Here is a 24,618-nt window from a genome sequence, read left to right as displayed (position 1 = left end):
TTTATTTTGGTTTAAAATAGAAAACATGAAAAGAAAAACATTGACAGTCCAACATGGACCGTGTACAAACATAAGGTACAGACCAACAAACAAATGCTATGGTATTTCTCCACAATGGAAGTACATTACAAATGTAATATCTAGAGGTTACAGCAGCTCGAACCTCAGGCCTCATGGCAATACAATTGGTACTAGACACTATGTGTACTTTTCGTCTATAATTTGAGTGTAACTATTCTCTCTGCTCCCAAATGTATAATATATCTGCAATAAAGTCTTGCTTGCCCCTAAATGTGTAGTACACTTTTTCTAAAGCCAGTACATGATCCATTTCTCTTACCCACATTAAGAAATCAGGGACTTGGAGTTTCTTCCAGAACCTTGGGATTAAACGTTTGGCGCTATTTAACATGCATTGCAATAATTTCTTCCGATACATACATGGGAGTTTAGGGATGTTGTTTAAAAGGACTATAGCAGGGGTTAGTGTTATTGATGTTCCTATGGTTGAGTTAATGCATTCAGTTATAGCCTGCCAATAATTTTGTAATAACAGGCAGGACCATCAGATGTGGGATAAGGTGCCTCGCCCTCCACAATGTCTCCAGCATAAGGGAGAAGAGCTAGGGAATATGCTATGTAAACGGTGTGGGGTCATATACCATCGAGATAACAGTTTGTAATTCATCTCAACGATATTCAATGACAATGATGATTTTTTAATTTCTGAAAATATATGTCGCCAATTGGCATCCGATATATTGACATCTAATTCTTTTTCCCATTTAGAAATATAAGAGGCTTTTTGAGATGGAAAGGAGCCCCGCAGTAGCCTATAAATAATAGAAATGTGGGCTCTATTCATAGAAGGTGTAGCGCACAGATTCTCAAAGAGAGTGAGGGTTCTAGTGAGGGTGGCCTTGTGAGGGCTGGAAGCTATAGCGTGCCTAGCTTGTAAATAGGGAAACCACAGATGGAATGGGGGGCCTAGTAGTTGCGAGAGATCTGTTTGAGGGCGAATCATTCCCTTATTAATAATCAAGTGCACTGGGATGTTTGTGGGAGATCCCTCTATTATTGGTGTGGGTATACTGCCTGACTGCAATAGTAAGGGGTTATTCAAAAGGGGAGTGAGGGGAGATGGCAAGCTCGATATCTTTTTGTCTGTTGACAATATTTTATCCCATACTCGAAGCGTAGCCGACACAAAGTAGTTATTGTATATCGTGGCCGGTCTATACTTGGGTGGAATCCAGCACATGTCGCCTAGGTTAAGATCTCCAGTTAGGTGGTTTTCAATTTGTACCCAAGGTTTAGTTGGCTTTGCATGTTTCCATGCTACTATGTGCGCAGCATGCGCTGCGTGATAGTATGAGGTTAGGTCAGGGGCACCCAAGCCACCATCCTCTTTGCTGAGGTATAAAGTATGTTTGGAGACCCTCGTTCTTTTCTGCGCCCAGGTGAAGGATTCAAAGAGTTTTTGTTGTTTCGTTAAATACAAAGTGGGAAGATCTAGTGGGAGAACCTGGAACAAGTACAGGTACTTAGGGAGAAGTGAAATTTTTATTGCGTTAATACGCCCTAACCAAGAGAGACGTCCCTGTTTTTGCCATGAGTCAAGGGTAGCTCTGACTTGTTCCTGGAGGGGGATATAGTTAAGGTCAAATAATTCTATACGTTTAGAGGAAATATCTATCCCTAAGTAGTGTATTTTGTTGGATATCTGAAAGGTAGTATGGGTTTTTATATAGTGGAGGTCGTCCTCAGTCAAGTTTAAGGGCATTAATGTGGACTTTTCCATGTTGATGGAAAAATTTGATACTTTTTAATAGGCCTCGAACTCGGAGAGGAGGGCCGGTAGGGATGTGTCTGGGGAACGGACAGAGAATATAATATCGTCCGCATATAGCAGGCATTTCTGCTGGACTGGTCCAAAGGAGATGCCCTGGATATTACTATTGTTTCTAACTCTCGATGCAAAGACCTCCACCGCCAAAGCAAAAAGCAGTGGAGATAAAGGGCACCCCTGATGGGTGCCATTTTTATAGGGATTCGGTGGGACAGAGTACAGTTGGAATTAATGTTAGCAGATGGATCAGTATATAGGGCTTGTACACGAGTGATTAGAGTGTCGGAGAACCCAAACTTCGACAGAGTGGACCACAAAAATTCCCAGTCCACCCTGTCGAAGGCCTTTTCAGCATCTGTAGATAGTAGAATCAGGGGGGTCTTATGAGTATTGGCAGTATGTATAGTTTGCAAGACTCTAATTGTGTTGTCCTTAGCCTCTCGGGGATAACCTATAGTATACATCATTCAGCTGATCTATTTATATAACCTATAGTATACATCATTCAGCTGATCTATTTATATAACCTATAGTATACATCATTCAGCTGATTTTTTTATATAACCTATAGTATACATCTCACTATCTGATCTTTTTATATAACCTATAGTATACATCATTCAGCTGATCTTTTTATATAACCTATATTATACATCATTCAGCTGATCTTTTTATATAACCTATAGTATACATTATTCAGCTGATCTTTTTATATAACCTATAGTATACATCATTCAGCTGATCTTTTTATATAACCTATAGTATACATCATTCAGCTGATCTTTTTATATAACCTATAGTATACATCATTCAGCTGATCTTTTTATATAACCTATAGTATATAACCTATAGTATACATCATTCAGCTGATCTTTTTATATAACCTATAGTATACATCATTCAGCTGATCATTTTATATAACCTATAGTATACATCATTCAGCTGATCTATTTATATAACCTATAGTATACATCATTCAGCTGATCTTTTTATATAACTATAGTATACATCATTCAGCTGATCTTTATATAACCTATAGTATACATCATTCAGCTGATATTTTTATGTAACCTATAGTATACATCTCACTAGCTGATCTTTTTATATAACCTATAGTATACATCTCACTAGCTGATATTTTTATGTAACCTATAGTATACATCTTTCAGCTGATCCAGAGACCTTATTACCTTGTACATTAGGGGTGCGCATCTTCACTGGCCTCACAATTAGATTACTATTATTCTGTCAACGATTCGATTCCGCGATGCATCACGATTACTGCCCATGTTCCAGTAATAATAACAAGCTCTCTGACTGTACCATGTGGTTGCCTGGTTGAGTGGACATAAATTGTCTATACCTACAAAATACTTATATGTGTAAGTGACTGGCTTGGCTAATTTAGTGGATGTGCAGATAGAAGAAATATAGATGTGCCTAATGATGTAAAGGCCTATTTCTTTCATGTAATTAGCAAGAGTCCATGAGCTAGTGACGTATGGGATATACATTCCTACCAGGAGGGGCAAAGTTTCCCAAACCTCAAAATGCCTATAAATACACCCCTCACCACACCCACAATTCAGTTTTACAAACTTTGCCTCCCGTGGAGGTGGTGAAGTAAGTTTGTGCTAGATTCTTTCTGTTCTTTTTCACAGAAAGATTGCTAATCTTCCTGATATTCATTGTTTTGTACAGGCTTTGGTTCATATCAAACCTGTCATTAAATCAATCTCTCCTCCTTGGAGTCTTAATTTGGTTCTGAGGGCTTTACAAGCCCCTCCGTTTGAACCTATGCATTCTCTGAACATTAAATTACTTTCTTGGAAAGTTCTGTTCCTTTTGGCCATCTCTTCTGCTAGAAGAGTTTCTGAGTTATCTGCTCTTTCTTGTGAATCTCCTTTTCTGATTTTTCATCAGGATAAGGCAGTGTTGCGGACTTCATTTCAATTTTTACCTAAGGTTGTGAATTCTAACAACATTAGTAGAGAAATTGTTGTTCCTTCATTGTGTCCTAATCCTACAAATTCAAAGGAGAGATCTTTACATTCTTTGGATGTAGTAAGAGCTTTGAAATATTATGTTGAAGCTACTAAAGATTTTAGAAAGACTTCTAGTCTATTTGTTATCTTTTCTGCGTCCAGAAAAGGTCAGAAGGCCTCCGCCATTTCTTTGGCGTCTTGGTTAAAGTCTTTGATTCATCATGCTTATGTGGAGTCGGGTAAATCCCCGCCTCAAAGAATTACAGCTCATTCTACTAGGTCAGTTTCTAATTCTTGGGCGTTTAGGAATGAAGCTTATGTTGATCAGATTTGCAAAGCAGCAACTTGGTCTTCTTTGCATACTTTTACTAAATTCTACCATTTTGATGTGTTTTCTTCTTCTGAAGCAGTTTTTGGTAGAAAAGTACTTCAGGCAGCTGTTTCAGTTTGATTCTTCTGCTTATAATTTCAGTTTTTATTAAAACTTTTGTTTTGGGTTGTGGATTATTATTTTTCAGCGGAATTGGCTGTCTTTATTTTATCCCTCCCTCTCTAGTGACTAGTGGGTATTTATTATCCCATACGTCACTAGCTCATGGACTCTTGCTAATTACATGAAAGAAAACATAATTTATGTAAGAACTTACCTGATAAATTCATTTCTTTCATATTAGCAAGAGTCCATGAGGCCCACCCCTTTTTTGTGGTGGTTATGATTTTTTTGTATAAAGCACAATTATTCCAATTCCTTATTTTGATGTTTTCGCTCCTTTCTTATCACCCCACTTCTTGGCTATTCGTTAAACTGAATTGTGGGTGTGGTGAGGGGTGTATTTATAGGCATTTTGAGGTTTGGGAAACTTTGCCCCTCCTGGTAGGAATGTATATCCCATACGTCACTAGCTCATGGACTCTTGCTAATATGAAAGAAATGAATTTATCAGGTAAGTTCTTACATAAATTATGTTTTTTCTGTTCTCAGACTAACCCCTCCTAATTAGACTAAAGTTACAGATGCAAAAAGATAAGAGAAAAGCGCTAACTTAAAGCTGCAAATAGGGATCATAAAGGATGTGTAAAAATATAACAATTTATTAAAAACAGATGAATATCATAAAATAGTAAAAGTACATATATTGTATCATACAGTAATAGAAGTGTGTGGACTATTGGGACGTCTCCCAAACAAAGTTATCCAGCTTATATCTAATAGATATATATTCAAGGTGATTACTTAAAAATGCTGCTCTATTACATGCTTTTAGCAATACAAAGAAACAATAAAACAATCACTGTTGCAAATAAAAACATGAACAATGTTGCAATAATATACACCGGTATATGTGTTGGAGACCAAAATAGCGACCTGGATATCAGAGTGAAACTTATGTATCGCTAAGCTGCAAATACAGTCAGAGAGTGTCTCGTGGTGATGTAAAAGAGATATCACTCTATCACCAAACAGACATAGGTTTGTTACCTAATGAGACGGTGTCCTGGCATCCATGCCGTGTATGTCTTGTCAAAGTGAAATTTTCTCCTCTTGACGGAGTGTGACTTTGTACCTGTAGGGATATTACCTGATATCTTCAATGCTTTTGTCTCTATGAGACAGTGGTGTCAAAGAGTGCTAAGTTGGCGTCTCCTCTCCTCCGTGTGTCTGAGGTTGTTGGAGACACGTGATTTCTCTATGTGACGTCAGAGATGGAATCCTTAGGAAAATAACAGCTGATCCATTAGAAAAGTATCGCTAGTAGTGATTTCACACAGATATCCTGTGCAGAGGTGATCCTTCTAGCTGTTTCCTTTTGTATCTTTGTCGCAAAAGTGCGATTACTTCTGAATGTCTTTGGTTATTACAAAGCGATGTGCAAAGTGCAGTACCTTGTATTTAAAAAACAGGCAGCAAAGGCTTCTCTTATTTTCCTGCTTGTTCCGTCTGTGTCCTGTTGCGGTCCGTGCACTAGACCCAGAGACAAAGATAAGGTTGGTCTTTTACCGGAACATTGTTTTAGAAGTCCTGTGGGGAAAAGCTTACGCTGGCCTTTCTGGGGGGCTCAGAGCTTTCAGAGTGAATACAGTCCTGGTCAACGCGTTTCGCCTCTAGGGCTTTATAAAGACATGTTTTAGTGTATACACTCCAAGCTTTAAAAAGGCCTCCTTTCATCCTGATTGGTTCTTCCAATCTCATTAACTGTTAAGGTGGAATTTTGTAGTAATTCTTTAAGGTAGAATTGTTTATCATAGTCTCTACAGTCAATTCTATCATTGGTCTCATTAGCTGTTAAGGTGGCCAAAATAAAAAAAGAATGCACACACCAACTTAACATTTAAAGAGAGAACTGTGTTAAAAGAATTACAAGACAATAAAGAAATAATTTATAAAACCAGCGGACAATGTGGTGGTGTAGTGATTATGGACAGATCTAGCTATCTAACTGAAGCCTATAGACTTCTGGGTGATACTGACACCTATCAACAACTAAAACTAGACCCTACTAAAAAATTCTGCATTAGGCTTATAAATATGCTAGATGAAGCAAAACAGAAATTAATTTTGACAAATAAAGAATATGAATTCCTATATCCTAAAGTACCAAAAATCCCTATATTTTATTTATTACCCAAGATACACAAAAGTTTAGTCAATCCCCCACTCTCTAACGTCAAACTTATCTCAATACATTGATTGATTTCTTCAAAACTATGTGAAAAAATTGCCCTCCTATTTAAAAGATTCTACAGATATGTTAAATTGTCTGGAAGCATTAACATGGGATTCTAAATACACATTAGTAACATGCCATGTTTCATCGCTTTACACCAGTATTAACCATGAATTGGGTATAAGAGCTGTTAAATGCGAACTTGATAAAGATCTGACATTAGTCACTGAACAAAATACCTTTATTATAGATAGTATTACATTTATTCTAAACCAAAATTATTTTTCGTTTACAGACAAATTTTATATACAGATGAAAGGTACGGCTATGGGCACAAGATTCGCACCCAGCTATGCCAACATTTTTATGGGTAATTGGGAAAATTAATTCTTCCCACAACATGACTTGGGTGCGAATATTGTGCTCTACAAAAGATACATTGATGATGTGTTCTTTGTATGGAAGGGGGAGTCAAGGGAACTGGATATTATACTTGAGGATATGAATAAGAATGATGTAGGAATAAAATTCACCAGTACATATAGTAAGGAGCATATAATATTTCTAGATTTGGATATAACAGTTGTGGAAAATAAAGTGTCAACTAAGACACATTTTAAAGAGATAGATGCCAACAACCTCATACATTATTATTATTATCGGTTATTTGTAGAGCGCCAACAGATTCCGCAGCGCTATAAACAAAGGGGGAGTACAACAAAACAATTATAGGGTAGAGGGCCCTGCCAAGAGTTGCACTGTTGTAGTCAGCTCTTAAGAAGGTGATCTACAAACAGCTGGACTTTTAGGCTTACATGCTAAGAGGGTTCAGGGGATTGCAGTGGAGGAGAGGAACTGGTATTAGGAAAGGTTAGCGTAGGTTGTATGCGTCCCTGAACAGTAGAGTCTTTAGGGAGCACTTGAAGCTTTTAAAACTAGAAGAGAGTCTTGTGGAGCGAGGCAGAGAGTTCCATAAGATGGGAGCCAGTCTGGAGAAGTCCTGTAAACGGGAGTGTGATGAGGTGACAAGAGAGGAGGAGAGTAGGAGGTCATGAGCAGAGCGAAGGGGACGGGAGGGAGAGTATCTGGAGACAAGGTCTGAGATGTAGGGGGGAGCAGTGCAGTTGAGGGCTTTGTATGTAAGAGTGAGAGTTTTGTGTTTGATCCTAGAGGCAAGAGGAAGCCAGTGAAGGGATTGGCAGAGAGGCGCAGCAGATGAAGAGCGATGTGTAAGGAAGATGAGTCTGGCAGAGGCATTCATTATGGATTGTAAAGGAGCTAGGCGGCAGGTGGGGAGACCAGAGAGGACAGAGTTGCAGTAATCAAGGCGGGAAAGAATGAGAGAGTGGATTAAAATCTTAGTTGTGTCTTGTGTAAGGAAGTGTCTAATTTTAGAGATGTTTTTAAGGTGGAAGCGGCAGGCTGTAGCCAAGGACTGAATGTGAGGAGTGAAGGAAAGATCTGAGTCAAATGTGACCCCGAGACATCGGGCATGCGGGGTAGGGGTAATGATGGAGTTGTCGACAGTTATAGAGATATTGGGGGTGGAGATTTTGGAAGAAGGGGGGAAAATGAGGAGCTCAGTTTTGGAGAGATTTAGCTTGAGGTAGTGAGAGGACATCCAGGAAGAGATGTGAGAAAGACAGTTAGTGACACGGGTTAGCAAGGAAGGAGATAGTTCTGGTGCAGAGAAGTAGATTTGGGTGTCATCGGCATACAAATGATATTGGAAACCGTGGGACTTAATAAGGGAACCTAGTGATGACGTATAGATTGAAAAGAGAAGGGGACCGAGGACAGAGCCTTGCGGTACTCCGACAGAAAGGGGTGACGGGGCAGAGGAGGCCCCAGAGAAGGCTACACCGAAGGTACGGTTTGACAGGTAGGAAGAGAGCCACGAAAGGGCTGTGTCACAGATGCCGAAGGATTGGAGGGTTTGGAGCAAAAGAGGGTGTTCGACAGTGTCAAAGGCTGCGGACAGATCAAGGAAGATAAGCAGAGAGAAGTGGCCTTTTGATTTAGCTGTAAGTAGGTCGTTGGTGACCTTAACAATAGCTGTCTCTGTGGAGTGATAGGGACGAAATCCAGATTGCAGCGGGTCAAGAAGGGAGTTTAACGTAAGGAAATGGGATAGGCGTGCATATACTAGTTTTTCGAGAAGCTTTGAAGCAAGAGGGAGGAGGGAAATTGGGCGGTAGTTGGATGGGGAGGTAGGATCAAGGGAAGGTTTTTTGAGGATAGGTGTGACCAGTGCATGTTTCAATGATGAGGGAAATGTACCAGTGCTGAGGGAGAGGTTGAAAATGTGTGTTAGTATAGGGGTAAGAGTAGCAGAGAGAGAGGGGAGCAGCTGTGAGGGGATAGGGTCAAGGGGACAGGTAGTGAAGTGAGAGTGCAGTATAAGTGCTGAAACTTCGTCCTCAGTAACAGGGGAGAATGAACTAAGTTTCAGGTTATGAGGGTTGTGGTTGAGTGAGAGTATTTGAGGGGGGGAGAGAATGGAATTGTGTTGAGAGCTGATTTCATGTCTGATGGAATCAATTTTGTTAATGAAGTGACTGGCAAAGTCTTGAGCTGACAGAGAAGTTGTATTAGGAAGTGGGGGAGGGCGGAGGAGAGTATTGAAAGTGGAGAACAGACGTTTTGGGTTTGAAGAAAGATTAGAGCTAAGAGTAGAGAAGTAGTGTTGCTTGTGGAGATTAAGGGCAGAGTAGTAGGAGTTCAAGATGAATTTGTAATGAAGAAAATCAGCTGAACTCCGTGATTTTCTCCAATGCCGTTCAGCAGTACGGGAACATCTGCGTAGGTACCGTGTCAGAGGAGTATGCCAGGGCTGGGGATGAGTGTATGATTTCCTAGCAGTGGTAAGAGGGGCGAGATTGTCAAGGACGGATATAAGGGTGGAATTATAGTGGCAGATAGATTGTTCAGGGCAGGAAAAGGAGGAGAAGGATGAGAGGAGCGGTTGAAGGGAATTAGCAAGTTGTTGCTGATCTAAAGACCTAATGCTTCTGTGAAGTTTGGTGTGAGGAGTAGAAGGTGGGAGAGTTGTAGGAAGGGATGATATGTTGCAGGTAAGGAGATGGTGGTCAGAAAGAGGAAAAGGGGAGTTTGAGAAGTTTGAGAGAGTGCATCGATAGCTAAAGATCAGGTCAAGGGAGTGACCGTCTTTGTGAGTGGGAGAATCAGTCCATTGTGACAGACTGAAAGAGGAAGTGAGTTGCAGAAGTTGTTTAGCAGATGAGGCAGTGGGATTGTTAAGGGGGATGTTGAAGTCGCCAAGAATGAGGGCAGGGGTGTCTGAGGAAAGGAAATAAGGAAGCCAGGCAGCAAAGTGATCTAAAAATTGAGTTGGGGAGCCAAGGGGGCGGTATATGACTGCAACACGTATAGAGAGGGGAGAGAATAACCGAATCATGTGTGCTTCAAATGAAGAAAATGTGAGTGAAGAGAAGGGCTGTATTTGTTGGAAGGTGCAACGAGAGGAAAGTAAAATACCGACACCACCTCCTTGTCTATTGCCAGACTTCAGAGTGTGGCTGAAGTGGAGACCCCCATGTGACAGTGCAGCAGTGGATGCTGTGTCTGAAGTAGAGAGACAGGTTTGTGTAAGAGCCAGAAGGTTAAGAGAGTGGGAGATAAAGAGATCATGGATAGAAGTTAGCTTGTTGCAAACAGAGCGAGAGTTCCAGAGTGCACAAGTGAAGGGGGAGGGGTTTTTAGATGTAAGAGGAATGCGATTAAGGTTACCAGAGTTTAGTTTATGAAGTCTATTGAAAGGCACACAAGGATGTGAAAGGTTAGGAGATTGTGAGGGACCAGGATTAGGGGAGATGTCGCCAGCAGCTAGTATGAGCAAGAGGGAGAGTGACATGAGATGAGAAGCAGATTTGCAGTAATGAGACTGTTGTTTAACTGAAGTGCAGGGGGGAGAGAGAGTATTTAGGAATAAGTAGAGTTCATGAGTACAAAAGTAAGGTGAGTATAAGAGAGATGGGCTAATGAACAGTGCAGGTGGAGAGGAAGAGGGAGTAGCTGAGTAATGTAGTTTGTTGTAGAGACAAGAGGTAAAAAAAAAAGGAATATGAAGATATTGAGCATTATTCTGAAAGTGGGAACCAAGTAAACACATAAGACACAGTGTTACAGCAGCACTTGCAAAAGGATACAATGATATACATAAAACATAGTAATACAAGAGTACTTGCCTTGTGTCTTGCCCCTTGCCCAATCCTTGTTCAATTCTTGTATAATTCTTAAAAATTAATGCCTCACTTATAAAATGTTCACTTTGAAAATGTGAACATATGCTATTGTTAAAAAGTACACAGCCCTGTTACTTAATTGCTAATCAAAGACATTTGGTAAGGCCAATTGGAATGTTAGAATCTGGTCAGGGTGAGATGAGTTAAGTAAACAGACAATAAAATTTGGAGAGGGTTAAAACTGTGACATAAGAAAACTATACATTTTAGAGTTATAGCAAGTATTGATAAGGAGTGAGCATCACATGGCAATTAACTAGACATTAGAATTGAGACATTGGGAAAAATCATTACAAAAAATGCAAGACTTTATTTTAACAGACTAAATTCAATTGCTCAATATATATATATATGTATATATATATACACACAGAGGAATTTGTTGTAAAATGACAGAAAAGCAGGGAATAGCAAGATTTCAGTGCAGGGCCTGAGTTCACGTACCAAAAAGAGGGATTTGTTGTAAAATGACAGAAAAGCAGGGAATAGCAAGATTTCAGTGCAGGGCCTGAGTTCACGTACCAAAAAGAGGGATTTGTTGTAAAATGACAGAAAAGCAGGGAATAGCAAGATTTCAGTGCAGGGCCTGAGTTCACGTACCTGAAAGCAGAAGAGACAGTAGGTTAACTCAGCATTCCTTAGCAGATGTCAGTAGGCAGTTTGATAGTTAGTAACCAGCAGTGTGGAGAGTATTGAATGTAATTCTTGTATAATTCTTAAAAATGAATGCCTCACTTATAAAATGTTCACTTTGAAAATGTGAACATATGCTATTACATTAGCTGTCATCTAAAAAATTGGAAGAACAACATCCCTAAGGGACAGTACCTTAGGATCAAAAGAAACTGTAGTGATATAAGAGATTATGAAACACAGATAAAAGTTTTGGAACAAAAATTTACTGACAGAGGATATAATACAAACATACTAGATAAAGCAAAAAGAGATATTGACAACAGAGATAGAGAAAGTTTGTTAGTATACAAACAAAAGAATGATAGATATCAAAACACATATAATGATGATGTAATCAATTTTCCATTTATTACGGATTATAACCATGATAACCAACTAATTACTAGAATTCTAAGAAAACACTGGTATCTAGTACAAACGGATCCAATAATAGGAGCAAAAGTGGTAGATGTACAAAAAATTATATACAGAAAAGCAAAAAATCTCAAACTTTTTGTCCCCAAGTGAACTAGTACAAAATAAAAGAAAGGATAATGAAGTAGACATAGGGGGCCAAAAACTGAAAGGGTTCTTCCCATGTTTCGGATGTCGAGCATGTCAATACAGCAACAAAATGAAGAGTCTTATTTCAACATCAAATAATTTTGAATATGTCATTAAAGATGTGATAAGATGTCAGGATAAGGGAATCATCTATGCTATTGAATGCAAATGCAAAAAATTATACATAGGAAAAACAACTAGAACTCTGAGGGAGCGAATAAGAGAACATATTTTGTGTATTGGAAGGGGTAATTTAGACACTTGTTTGTACAGCCACTTTAGAGAAGTTCACAATAACAACCTAAAATATTTTAGATACTGGGGTATTATGAAAGTAAAACCTAACTGGAGAGGAGGTGATTGGGAAAAGAAGCTACTAAGATTAGAAGCAGAACTAATTTATAAAGTAGACACATTACATCCGAAAGGATTGAATTCTGAAATTGATATATCACCATTTATGTAAAAGAGGGTAATCTATATATAGAGACATTTTGTATTCTGTATTATTTAAGAGCTTTTTCTATCTCTAATATAAAGATAGGAGGCTAAAATAGTAGATATGTATGTCAAATCTATGACTATACACTGACACCAAAAGTATAGTAAATCAAACATACTCTGAACTTTAAAAAAATAATAAAATCATGGTTCTGAACGTATCGTAATGTAGGAAACAAGCCTAAAGGTGAACAAAATACAATTCAAATTAAATTTAAGAACAAAAGAAAAGTTTGCTAAACAAACACTATACCCACTATACCCCCTAAACTGCTCTCTCAAAGCCTAGCAAGTTTATAATATGAATTGAAGCATTTTTTGTATATATGCACATTAAACACTGTAATAAACAAAATGGAACAACACCATATTGAGAATTTACTGCTTGTGATTTGAAGTTGTGAGACCAAAACAATATAGAACAAAAAATATGTGGATAAGGTATGAGAAATAATTAAATTGGTGAGACCAAAATAGAATTGACTGTAGAGACTATGATAAACAATTCTACCTTAAAGAATAACTACAAAATTCCACCTTAACAGTTAATGAGTTTGGAAGAACCAATCAGGATGAAAGGAGGCCTTTTTAAAGCTTGGAGTGTATACACTAAAACATGTCTTGATAAAGCCCTCGAGGCGAAATGCGTTGACCAGGACTGTATTCACTCTGAAAGCTCTGAGCCCCCCAGAAAGGCCAGCGTAAGCCTTTCCCCACAGGACTCTGTCTCTGGGTCTAGTGCACGGACCGCAACAGGACACAGACGGAACAAGCCGGAAAATAAGAGAAGCCTTTGCTGCCTGTTTTTTAAATACAAGGTATTGCACTTTGCACATCGCTTTGTAATAACCAAAGACATTCAGAAGTAGTCTCACTTTTGCGACAAAGATACAAAAGGAGACGGCTAGAAGGATCACCCCTGCACAGGATATCTGTGTGAAATCGCTACTAGCTATACTTTTCTAATGGATCAGCTGTTATTTTCCAAAGGATTCCATCTCTGACCTCTGACGTCACATAGAGAAATCACGTCTCTCCAACGACCTCAGACACACAAAGGAGAGGAGACGCCAACTTAGCACTCTTTGACACCACTGTCTCATAGAGACAAAAGCATTAAAGATATCAGGTAATATCCCTACAGGTACAAAGTCACACTCCGTCAAGAGGAGAAAAATTTCACTTTGACGAGACATACATGGCACGGATGCCAGGGCAGCGTCTCATAAGGTAACAAACCTATGTCTGTTTGGTGATAGAGTGATATCTCTTTTACATCACCACGAGACACTCTCTGACTGTATTTGCAGCTTAGCGATACATAAGTTTCACTCTGATATCCAGGTCGCTATTTTGGTCTCCAACACATATACCGGTGTATATTATTGCAACATTGTTCATGTTTTTATTTGCAACAGTGATTGTTTTATTGTTTCTTTGTATTGCTAAAAGCATGTAATAGAGCAGCATTTTTAAGTAATCACCTTGAATATATATCTATTAGATATAAGCTGGATAACTTTGTTTGGGAGACGTCCCAATAGTCCACACACTTCTATTACTGTATGATACAATATATGTACCTTAACTAATTTAGTGGACGGTCATAGCTGAGCCCACATATATTTTTATGTGCTTGTGAAAACAAAGTGACTCCTGTAACCCATTCCATTAGTCAGACGCTAACAAAACATAATTTATGTAAGAACTTATCTGATAAATTTAATTTATTTCATGGTGGTGAGAGTCCATGACTTGTTACACATGGGATATACATTCCTACCTGGAGGATGCAAAGTTTCCCAAACCTCAAAGCCTATAACTACCGCTCCCACCTCACTCATATCTCAGTTTATCGTATAGCCAAGAAGTGAGGTGTAAAAAGGAATAAGAAAAGGCCATAAAAAAGGAACAGGAAAAAAGATGTGCTCCGTTAAAAACAACTTAAAATAGGGAGAGGGCCTCGTGGACTCTCGCCACCATGAAAGAAATTAATTCATCAGGTAAGTTCATACATAAATTATGTTTTCTTTCATATAGGTGGCGAGAGTCCATGATTTGTTACACACGGCTTATAATACCCCAGATGTGGAAGTCCAGGAGTAACAAAATAAGAAGGGTGGGATAAAATATAAACAGCTTTTTTCGCTGAAAATTATTATCCAAATTAAAGTCTTTTAATAACTAAAAAAAATTAAAAAGAAAATATACAGGCAACTTAATTAAAGACTGACCACTGCCTGAAGAACCTTTCTACCAAAAGCTGCTTCTGAAGAGGCAAAAACATAAAAATGGTAACATTTAATAAAAGTATGCTAAGAAGACCAAGTGGCCGCTTTGCAAATCTGATCAACTGAAGCTTCATTCTTAAAAGCCCAAGATGTGGCAACTGATCTAGTAGAATGAACTGTAATCCTCTGAAGCGGAGACTGCCCCGTCTCCATATAAGCTTTGTGAATCAGAAGTTTTAACCAAGAGGCTAAAGAAATAGCAGAAGCTTTCTGAACCTTTCTTGAACCAGAAAAAAAATATGAATAGACTTGATGCCACTAAAGATTTCAGGAATACTTCAACATATTTCAAAGCTCTGACGACATCCAAAGAATCTCAAAGGGAGAGAAAATGTGATGGCACTACTAAAGTGAAGAGGGATGGGCTAGTAATAATCAAAGAAATAGCCTTATATTTATTATTTGATGCCCTTGGGTGCTGTGTACTTGAACACAATGCAAAGTCAGTGACCAAGTAGTCACAAAAAAGAGTACACGTGAAAGCACTCACCCCCTCATGAGTTCATAGAGGTGTGGCGTGTTGTGTGTGAAAAAATTGACACATTAAAAACATAAACACTTTAATTGAACTTTATTAAAAACTGGGTGTATTTAAAAACACTAGAGAACTAATAGGTAGTATTGTATAATTAGTCTGAGATACTCTGACCTCGTTAGTAATATTTGTTGATCAGTCAGTTGTTACAATATAATTGGCGTCTCAGATTTGTAGAATGAACCAGATAATAAAGGAGTTATGCTTGTGGTTGAGCACTAAATTTAATTATATTACCCAATAAATAATTGTGTATGGTTAATAAAGTGCTACTACTTACTGTATGATAACTCCTATTCTAGTTCTATTAGCATGTAACCGCTGCTCTTAGGTCAAATCTAAGTCAAATTATAAGAGTAGGTGTGTAACATCATATAAAGGCATACCAGACACTGGCTACCCCTTTAAACGGATATTTGTATATCGTCTAATGACTTAGTTTAGTTATTATTAAAGGTTGTAACGTTCCCCAATAATAGCAAATTGCAAAGTTATGTCAATATGTTGAGTGTATGGGGAAATCAGGTTTTCTCAAGTGCATTTACCTCTATGATGTAAAAAGGGCTGCTGGGCAGCTTGATGCTCATAGGACTAATAGTTGTAATAGTAATCACAGTTAGTAGTTGCTATCAATATCCTTAGGCTGACTTAATCACAGCCCAGAGGTAATAACCTTATTGTAATAGTGGTTAACTTAATTCCACAGAACTCAATATGATTAAAGGATATTACGCTAGCAGTAATGATGGTAAATAATGTACACGGAGAATTTAATATCAGTGTAGCGATTTCATATAATGTATAAATAGCTGAGCGAATAATTATATAGCAGCAAATATTCTAAATAGTTCAAAACATAAATATTCTCTGATCTATATCGTATATTTATATAAGGATCATTGCATGCTTGGCTGAAATCACTTACTTAAGCACTATATTGATATAATTCTGCTTTACCGATGTCATTACCCGCAATAGCGGTCTGTCAAGCTCTGTTTGAAACAGGGTGTATTGCTTGTGAGTTATGGATAGCGTTAAGAATAAATCATTATTTCACAAATAATATCCGGTGACAATTTTAAATCTTAATCCTATTTATACACTGCCAAGTAGTTAAATAATAATAGGCATTGAGATCCCCAGTATAGTTATGTATATAAATTATAGCAGTATATTACAGACTTATATCGCAACGATGTTGCTGTTACAACCTATAGCGCAACAGTGTTGCTATTAGATAATGGGTTAAATAACAATAAGGCACACCAGAGAGAGCAGCGGTAACAAATGTAACCGCTCTAAGAGACGACAAGTCTCTGAAAAAGCCGGCGAAACATGTCAGGAGAAGGGGGAATTGGGTCCCCTCTATTTTAGAGTCTAGAAGAACTTTTAGCTATGTAATTTCTGATATCTGAGCTGACGATCAAACGTATACTCAGATTAGCCAGTTAGCCATATGATCTAAGGAGTAACACTCCATACATTGAGACTTGTCGTCTCTTAGAGCGGTTACATTTGTTACCGCTGCTCTCTCTGGTCTGCCTTATTGTTATTTAACCCATTATCTAATAGCAACACTGTTGCGCTATAGGTTGTAACAGCAACATCGTTGCGATATAAGTCTGTAATATACTGCTATAATTTATATACATAACTATACTGGGGATCTCAATGCCTATTATTATTTAACTACTTGGCAGTGTATAAATAGGATTAAGATTAAAAATTGTCACCGGATATTATTTGTGAAATAATGATTTATTCTTAACGCTATCCATAACTCACAAGCAATACACCCTGTTTCAAACAGAGCTTGACAGACCGCTATTGCGGGTAATGACATCGGTAAAGCAGAATTATATCAATATAGTGCTTAAGTAAGTGATTTCAGCCAAGCATGCAATGATCCTTATATAAATATACGATATAGATCAGAGAATATTTATGTTTTGAACTATTTAGAATATTTGCTGCTATATAATTATTCGCTCAGCTATTTATACATTATATGAAATCGCTACACTGATATTAAATTCTCCGTGTACATTATTTACCATCATTACTGCTAGCGTAATATCCTTTAATCATATTGAGTTCTGTGGAATTAAGTTAACCACTATTACAATAAGGTTATTACCTCTGGGCTGTGATTAAGTCAGCCTAAGGATATTGATAGCAACTACTAACTGTGATTACTATTACAACTATTAGTCCTATGAGCATCAAGCTGCCCAGCAGCACTTTTTACATCATAGAGGTAAATGCACTTGAGAAAACCTGATTTCCCCATACACTCAACATATTGACATAACTTTGCAATTTGCTATTATTGGGGAACGTTACAACCTTTAATAATAACTAAACTAAGTCATTAGACGATATACAAATATCCGTTTAAAGGGGTAGCCAATGTCTGGTATGCCCTTATATGATGTTACACAGCTACTCTTATAATTTGACTTAGATTTGACCTAAGAGCAGCGGTTACATGCTAATAGAACTAGAATAGGAGTTATCATACAGTAAGTAGTAGCACTTTATTAACCATACACAATTATTTATTGGGTAATATAATTAAATTTAGTGCTCAACCACAAGCATAACTCCTTTATTATCTGGTTCATTCTACAAATCTGAGACGCCAATCATATTGTAACAACTGACTGATCAACAAATATTACTAACGAGGTCAGAGTATCTCAGACTAATTATACAATACTACCTATTAGTTCTCTAGTGTTTTTAAATACACCCAGTTTTTAATAAAGTTCTATTAAAGTGTTTATGTTTTTAATGTGTCAATTTTTTCACACACAACACGCCACACCTCTATGAACTCATGAGGGGGTGAGTGCTTTCACGTGTACTCTTTTTTGTGACTACTTGGTCACTGACTTTGCATGACATCCAAAGAATGTAAAGATTTCTCAGCATCATTCTTAGAAATAGGACATAAGGAAGTAACAATAATTTCCCTGTTAATGTTGTTATAATTAACAACCTTTGGCAAAAATTTAAAAGTAGTCCGCAAAACTGCTTTATCTTGATGGGAAATCAGATAAGGAGACTCACAAGAGAGAGCGGATAATTCAGAGACTCTTCTAGCAGAAGAGATAGCCAAAAGAAACAAAACTTTTCAAGAAAGTAGTTTAATATCTAAAGAATGCATAGGCTCAAAAGAAGGAACCTGTAAAGACTGTAATACTAGATTAAGACTCCATGGAGGAGAAATAGCAGTCTTTATTCTGTACAAAGCCTGAACAAAACAGTGACTATCTGGAAGATGAGCAATTTTTCTGTGAAACATTACAGGAAGTACAGATATTTGTCCTTTTAAGGTACTGGCAGATAAGTTTTTATCTAGACCATCTTGAAGAAACTGAAGAATTCTAAATGTATGCCAAGAAAAATTATAAGTGGAACACCAAGAAATATAAGTTTTCCAAACCTTATAATAAATTTTCCTGGAAACAGGTTTTCTTGCTTGAATCATAGTATTAATTACAGAGTCAGAAAAACCTCTGTGGCTGAGAACTAGGCATTTAATTTCCACGCCATTAAGTTCAGAGATTTTATGTCTGGATGAAAGAAGGGACCTTGAGACAGAAGGTCTGGTCTTAGAGGAAGATGCCACAGCCGGCAGCTGGACATCTGAACTAGATCTGCATACCAAATCCTGAGAGGCCATGCAGGAGCTATCAGAATTACAAATGATTGTTCCATTTTAATTTTTGAAATCCCTCTGGACAGCAGAACTAGTGGAGGAAATATATAAGCATATTGGAATAACCAAGGGACTGCTAGAGCATCCGTTATTTCTGCCTGAGGATCCCGTGATCTTGCAAGGTATCTGGGAAGTTTTTTGTTCAAATGAGAGGCCATGAGATCTTTTTGAGGAAGACCCCAGATTTGAACAAGATGTAGGAACACACTCTGATGTAGAGACCATTCTCCCGGGTGTAGTGACTGACGGTTGAGATAATCTGCCTCCCAGTTGTCCACACCTGGGATGTGAATCGTAGTGATGAGACAGGAATTGGTCTCCACCCAAGAAAGTATCTGAGATACTTTCCTCATGGCTAAGTAACTTCGAGTTCCCCCCTTTATGATTGACATATGCTGCTGTTGTGTTGTGCGGTTGTATTCAGCCATTCCCCATGACAAAGGTATTACAGCTATCAGGTTTTCGATGGACCGTTATACCAATTTTGAGGATTCCTTTAAGGACAACTTAATTTGAGTTATTTATTTTCTGCTTGTACACAATTATTTTTTGTTTGATGGAACTTGCTACCTCCAGAGATGTGGGACAGTGATGGGGGCCAAATTTGCCCCCTCCTATGCGAACCTTTTCATGGGTTGGTGGGAGCTGTCCCACGTCTATGGAGCTAGTAATCCATATGTTGATAGAATTACATTTTATCGTAGATATATTGATGATTTCCTATTCATATGTAATGGTACAGTCTTGGAAGCAGCCACATTTTTTTTTTTTAAAGCTGAACGTTGTGGGCTTGCAGTTTACCTATTCCACAGAAATCCCATATTTTGACATAATTTTGAAGGGTAATGTTGTATGTAAAAGCATAGAAACTAAATTTATTTTGTAAGCCACTTCAGGCAAATACCATTCTCCATGCGAAAAGTGCTCATCTCAAACACACGGGTTTCGGCCTTATAAAGGGAGAATATATTAGATTGAAGCGGAACTGCTCTGATAGTCTTGCTTTTGATCAGGAGAGTATAATACTTAAAGGGCCACTGTAAGTAAATATTTTCTATTCCTGTTACTAACTAACTACCCCAAATACGCTTTTTATCAATAGCATTTCATTAACATATCTCTACCGTATATCAGAAATCTTGTCTGCAAATGTAATTGTTTTCCAAACCCACTCCGTGGGTATCCTTTGCTCTGTACCAATCTGTTTACAATACCTAGGTTTCAAAATGGCGCTTTAAACACAAAGTTATTGGTTTAAGTATTTTGAACATGCAGTGCTGAAAATAGTGGGCAGGATAACGTGACATCATCGGCAAATAAAAGATATAACTTTTAGAACGTTATGAAACTTTGTTTTGGAGAAAATATAGGTCAGTAGGTTTTAATTAATGTTTATTAACTTTAATATGTTAGTTGTTTAGCTTAAAAATTATAACAGAAAGTAATCCTTTAAGGATAGGTTTCTGGCTCGTGGTTACAGACAAGATGTAAGAGACAGGGCCATCAATAATGTTAAACTTCTGGACAGAAAGGATCTCTTATCTGACCAAAGGTTACTTAGACAGAGACATAATAGAGATAGATTAACTTTAGTCACTGCCTTCAGTAGACAATATGGACAGATTGTCAATGTAATTAAAAAGAACTTAACTATTCTCAGAGGAGATAATGCTTTGAACGACCTGGTTAAAAGAGGCTGTTGCTTTGTGTCCAAATGTAACAGCACCTTGGGCAATTATTTATCAGCGAGCATGGTGAATGCCAAAGGTAAAAATTCAGGCACATGGTTAAAATGTAAAGGTCACTATAAGTGTGGCTCAACCAATTGTAAAGCCTGTGGATACGCTCTGGTAACAAAGCAATTTTAGTCACAGGTCACATTTATAGTATACAATATTTTCAATTGCACTAACTGCAGAACAGACAATGGCCTCTAGTTATCAAGCCGTCAACCGCAGCGTATTTGTGGTGAGGCTGATTCGCCTTAGTTATCAAAGGCTAGAGACCGGCAAAAGTAGAATATAGTGACGTAAGCTACGATCCGCCGGTCTCAGTCCAACACAGATCGATTCTTACGTCACTACAGATGTGCCGAACGCAAGTTCGGCACAATCTGACTACTTTTGCAAGTTATCAAAGAACTAGCAGGTACGCTTGGCACTTTTCCGGCCCTGCGTACCCGGTTTTCAATCCGCCACCCTGGAGGCGGCGGATCCCATAGGAATCAATGGGAGTTTGACAGCAGCGAGAGCTCATGTTCGCTGCTGCCCGATATCCCATTGATTCCTATGGGAAGTGTCTGCACCTAACACCCTAACATGTACCCCGAGTCTAAACACCCCTAATCTGGCCCCCCTACACCGCCGCCTACAGTATACTTATTAACCTCTAAACTGCCGCTCCCGGACCCCGCCGCAACTAAATAAACTTACTAACCCCTAAACCGTTGCTCGAATTCTATTGGCTGATCGTAACAGCCAATAGAATGCGAGGTCAATATGCGAGGTCAATACGATTGGCTGATTGGATCAGCGAATCTGATTGAGCTTCAATCCGATTGGCTGATTGATTCAGCCAATCGGATTTTTCCTACCTTAATTCCGATTGGCTGATAGAATCCTATCAGCCAATCAGAATTCGAGGGACGCCATCTTGGATGACGTCCCTTAAAGGAACCTTCATTCGTCGGGTAGTCGTCGGGCCAGCAGGATGTTCCGCGTCGGAGGTCTGCAAGATGGAGTCACGGTTGGATGAAGATAGAAGACACCGCTTGGATGAAGACTTCTACCGGATGGAGTACCTCTTCTTGCCCCGCTTGGATGAAGACTTCTACTGGATGGAGGACCTCTTCTTGCTCCGCTTGGATGAAGAATTCGGCCCGGCTGGGTGAACATGGCTCAAGGTAGGGTGATCTTCAGGGGGTTAGTGTTAGGTTTTTTTAAGGGGGGTTTGGGTGGGTTAGAGTAGGGGTATGTGGGTGGTGGGTTTTAATGTTGGGGGGGGTTGTATTTTTTTTTTACAGGTAAAAGAGCTGATTACTTTGGGGCAATGCCCCGCATAAAGCCCTTTTAAGGGCTGGTTAAAGAGCTGATTACTTTGTAATTTAGAATAGGGTAGGGCATTTTTTTATTTTGGGGGGCTTTATTATTTTATTAGGGGGTTTAGATTAGGTGTAATTAGTTTAAACTTCTTGTAATTCTTTTTTATTTTCTGTAATTTAGTGGGGGGGTTTTGTACTATAGTTTAGTTTATTTAATTGAATTTAATTTTAGGTAATTGTAGTTAATTTATTTAATTAATTTAATGATAGTGTAGTGTTAGGTTTAATTGTAACTTAGGTTAGGATTTATTTTACAGGTAATTTTGTAAGTATTTTAGCTAGGTAGTTATTAAATAGTTATTAACTATTTAATAGCTATTGTACCTAGTTAAAATAAATACAAAGTTGCCTGTAAAATAAATATAAATCCTAAAATAGCGTTAGATGTGTATATATTGATACCTGTAAAGTCAACATTATCCCTCAGTATATATGTATATTTTCAACATGGTTTTAGATAGACTGTTTAGTTGAATAATATGAATTAAGTAAAGTCACTATATGTGTCTATTTTACAGCCTAGTTATATTATATTGCAGATAAAGTGAAGAGGGCTTTAGGTAACAATCAGGTTATTCTAGTCCCGCCCCCTAATCCTCCTGTGTTTATCTCTTCACCAATCAGAGTAGCCTAATGCCCTTAAAAGAATACAGGTGTGTAATAGAGTATTAGACTTCTGATAACGGCGTAAGCCGAAACGCGTCAAGACAGTTTTCTCACTTGCAAGTGTTTTTTTTACCTTGATTTTTATCCATATTAATACATTTTTCATTTGCGCATCTTACCGGAGCTCCGCTATTCTTTTGTTTTGCCCACTGTTGTGATATTGTCTGTCTGAAAACAAAGATAAGGTTCGTTAATTAAAAGAGGCCAAGCTTGAAGGGCTTTGTAAAGAGCACAGAGTTCTAAGATATTGATCAGAATTTTTGTTTCCTGAACATTCCAGACTCCCTGTGCAGTCAGGGACCCCATACTGCTCCCCAACCTGTAAGACTTCCATCTGTTGTGATCACAGACCAGGTAGGACGAACAAAGGAAACGCCTTGAAGAAATTGGTGGTGTATGCTGTCGGCATTTATCGATGTGCAGCAGACATGATCCGCTATATCGGATCATGTCTGCTCGCACATTGTTAAATATGCCGCTACGTCTATTTGGAAACCCAAATAAGTGATCTTTGTCTGAGGAATCAAGAAAACCATTGCAAAATTGATCCTCCAACCATGATTTTGAAGAAACAACAATAGTTGATTTGCGTGAGATTCTGCTAAATGAAAAGATTAGAACCAAGATATTGTCCAAATAAGGAAACACTGCAATACCCCGCTTTCTGATTACAGATAGAAGGGCACCGAGAATCTTTGAAAATATTCTTGGTACTGTTGCTAGGCGAAACGGAAGAACAACAAACTGAAAATTATTTTCTAGAAAAGAGAATCTCAGAAATTGAAAATGATCTGGGTGAATAGGGATGTGAAGATAAACATCCTGTTAATCTATTGTGGACATATAATGACCTTGCTGAACAAAAGACAAAATAGTCCTTATAGTTTCCATCTTAAAGGTTGGAATTCTCACAAATCGGTTTAAAGTTTTCAGATCCAATATTGGTCTGAATTATTCTCCTTCTTTGGTACAATGAAGAGATTTGAGTAAAAACCCTTTCCTTGTTCCTGTACGGGAAAAGGAACAATCGCTCCCATAAATTCTAGATTTGAGACATATGTTAGAAAAGCTTGAGCTTTTACTGGATGTTTAGGAACATGGGTTAGATAAAACCTTCCCCTTGGGGGTTTGATTTTAAAACCAATTTGATAACCCTGAGAAATTAAATTCTGAATCCAGGGATTTTGGACAGTTTCTGACCAAATTTTCTGAAAAAGTTTTAATCTGCCCCCTACCAGAAGAACTGGGTTAAAGGACACACCTTCATGCTGTTTTTTGGACATTATTAGGTTTCTTGAATTGTCTAGATTTATTCAATTTGGAAGAAGGTCTCCAGTTAGAGCCAGGGGTTTTTGGAGAGATGGAAGGCTTCTGATCTTTGTTTAGAAAGGAACGAAAACGATTTGGAGCCTTGAATTTTCCTTTAGATTTATAGTCTTGAGGAAGAAAGACTGACTTGCCTCCAGTAATGGAAGAAATAATTGAATCTAATTGTGGACAAAATAGATTCTTACCCTGAAAAGAAGGAGTAATCTAATTTTAGAAACCATATCAGCATTCCAAGATTTCAGCCATAAAGCTCTTCTGGAAAGAATAGCTAAGGACATAGTTTTAACATTAATTTTGATAATGTCAAATACTGCTTCGCAAATAAAAAGATTTGCCTCTTGTAGTAAATGAAGAATATTACAACATTCAGGGTCTGAAGAAAATTCCTGAGCAAGATTAGAGAGCCAAAAAGTAGAGGCGGCGGCTACATCAGCAATAGATATAGCTGACCTAGGACATAACCAGTAT

The sequence above is a fragment of the Bombina bombina genome, chromosome 7 (assembly GCF_027579735.1).
Source record: "Bombina bombina isolate aBomBom1 chromosome 7, aBomBom1.pri, whole genome shotgun sequence".
NCBI classification, from domain to species: domain Eukaryota; kingdom Metazoa; phylum Chordata; class Amphibia; order Anura; family Bombinatoridae; genus Bombina; species Bombina bombina.
The sequence above is the reverse complement of the archived record's forward strand: the minus strand, read 5'-3'. Positions refer to the sequence as shown.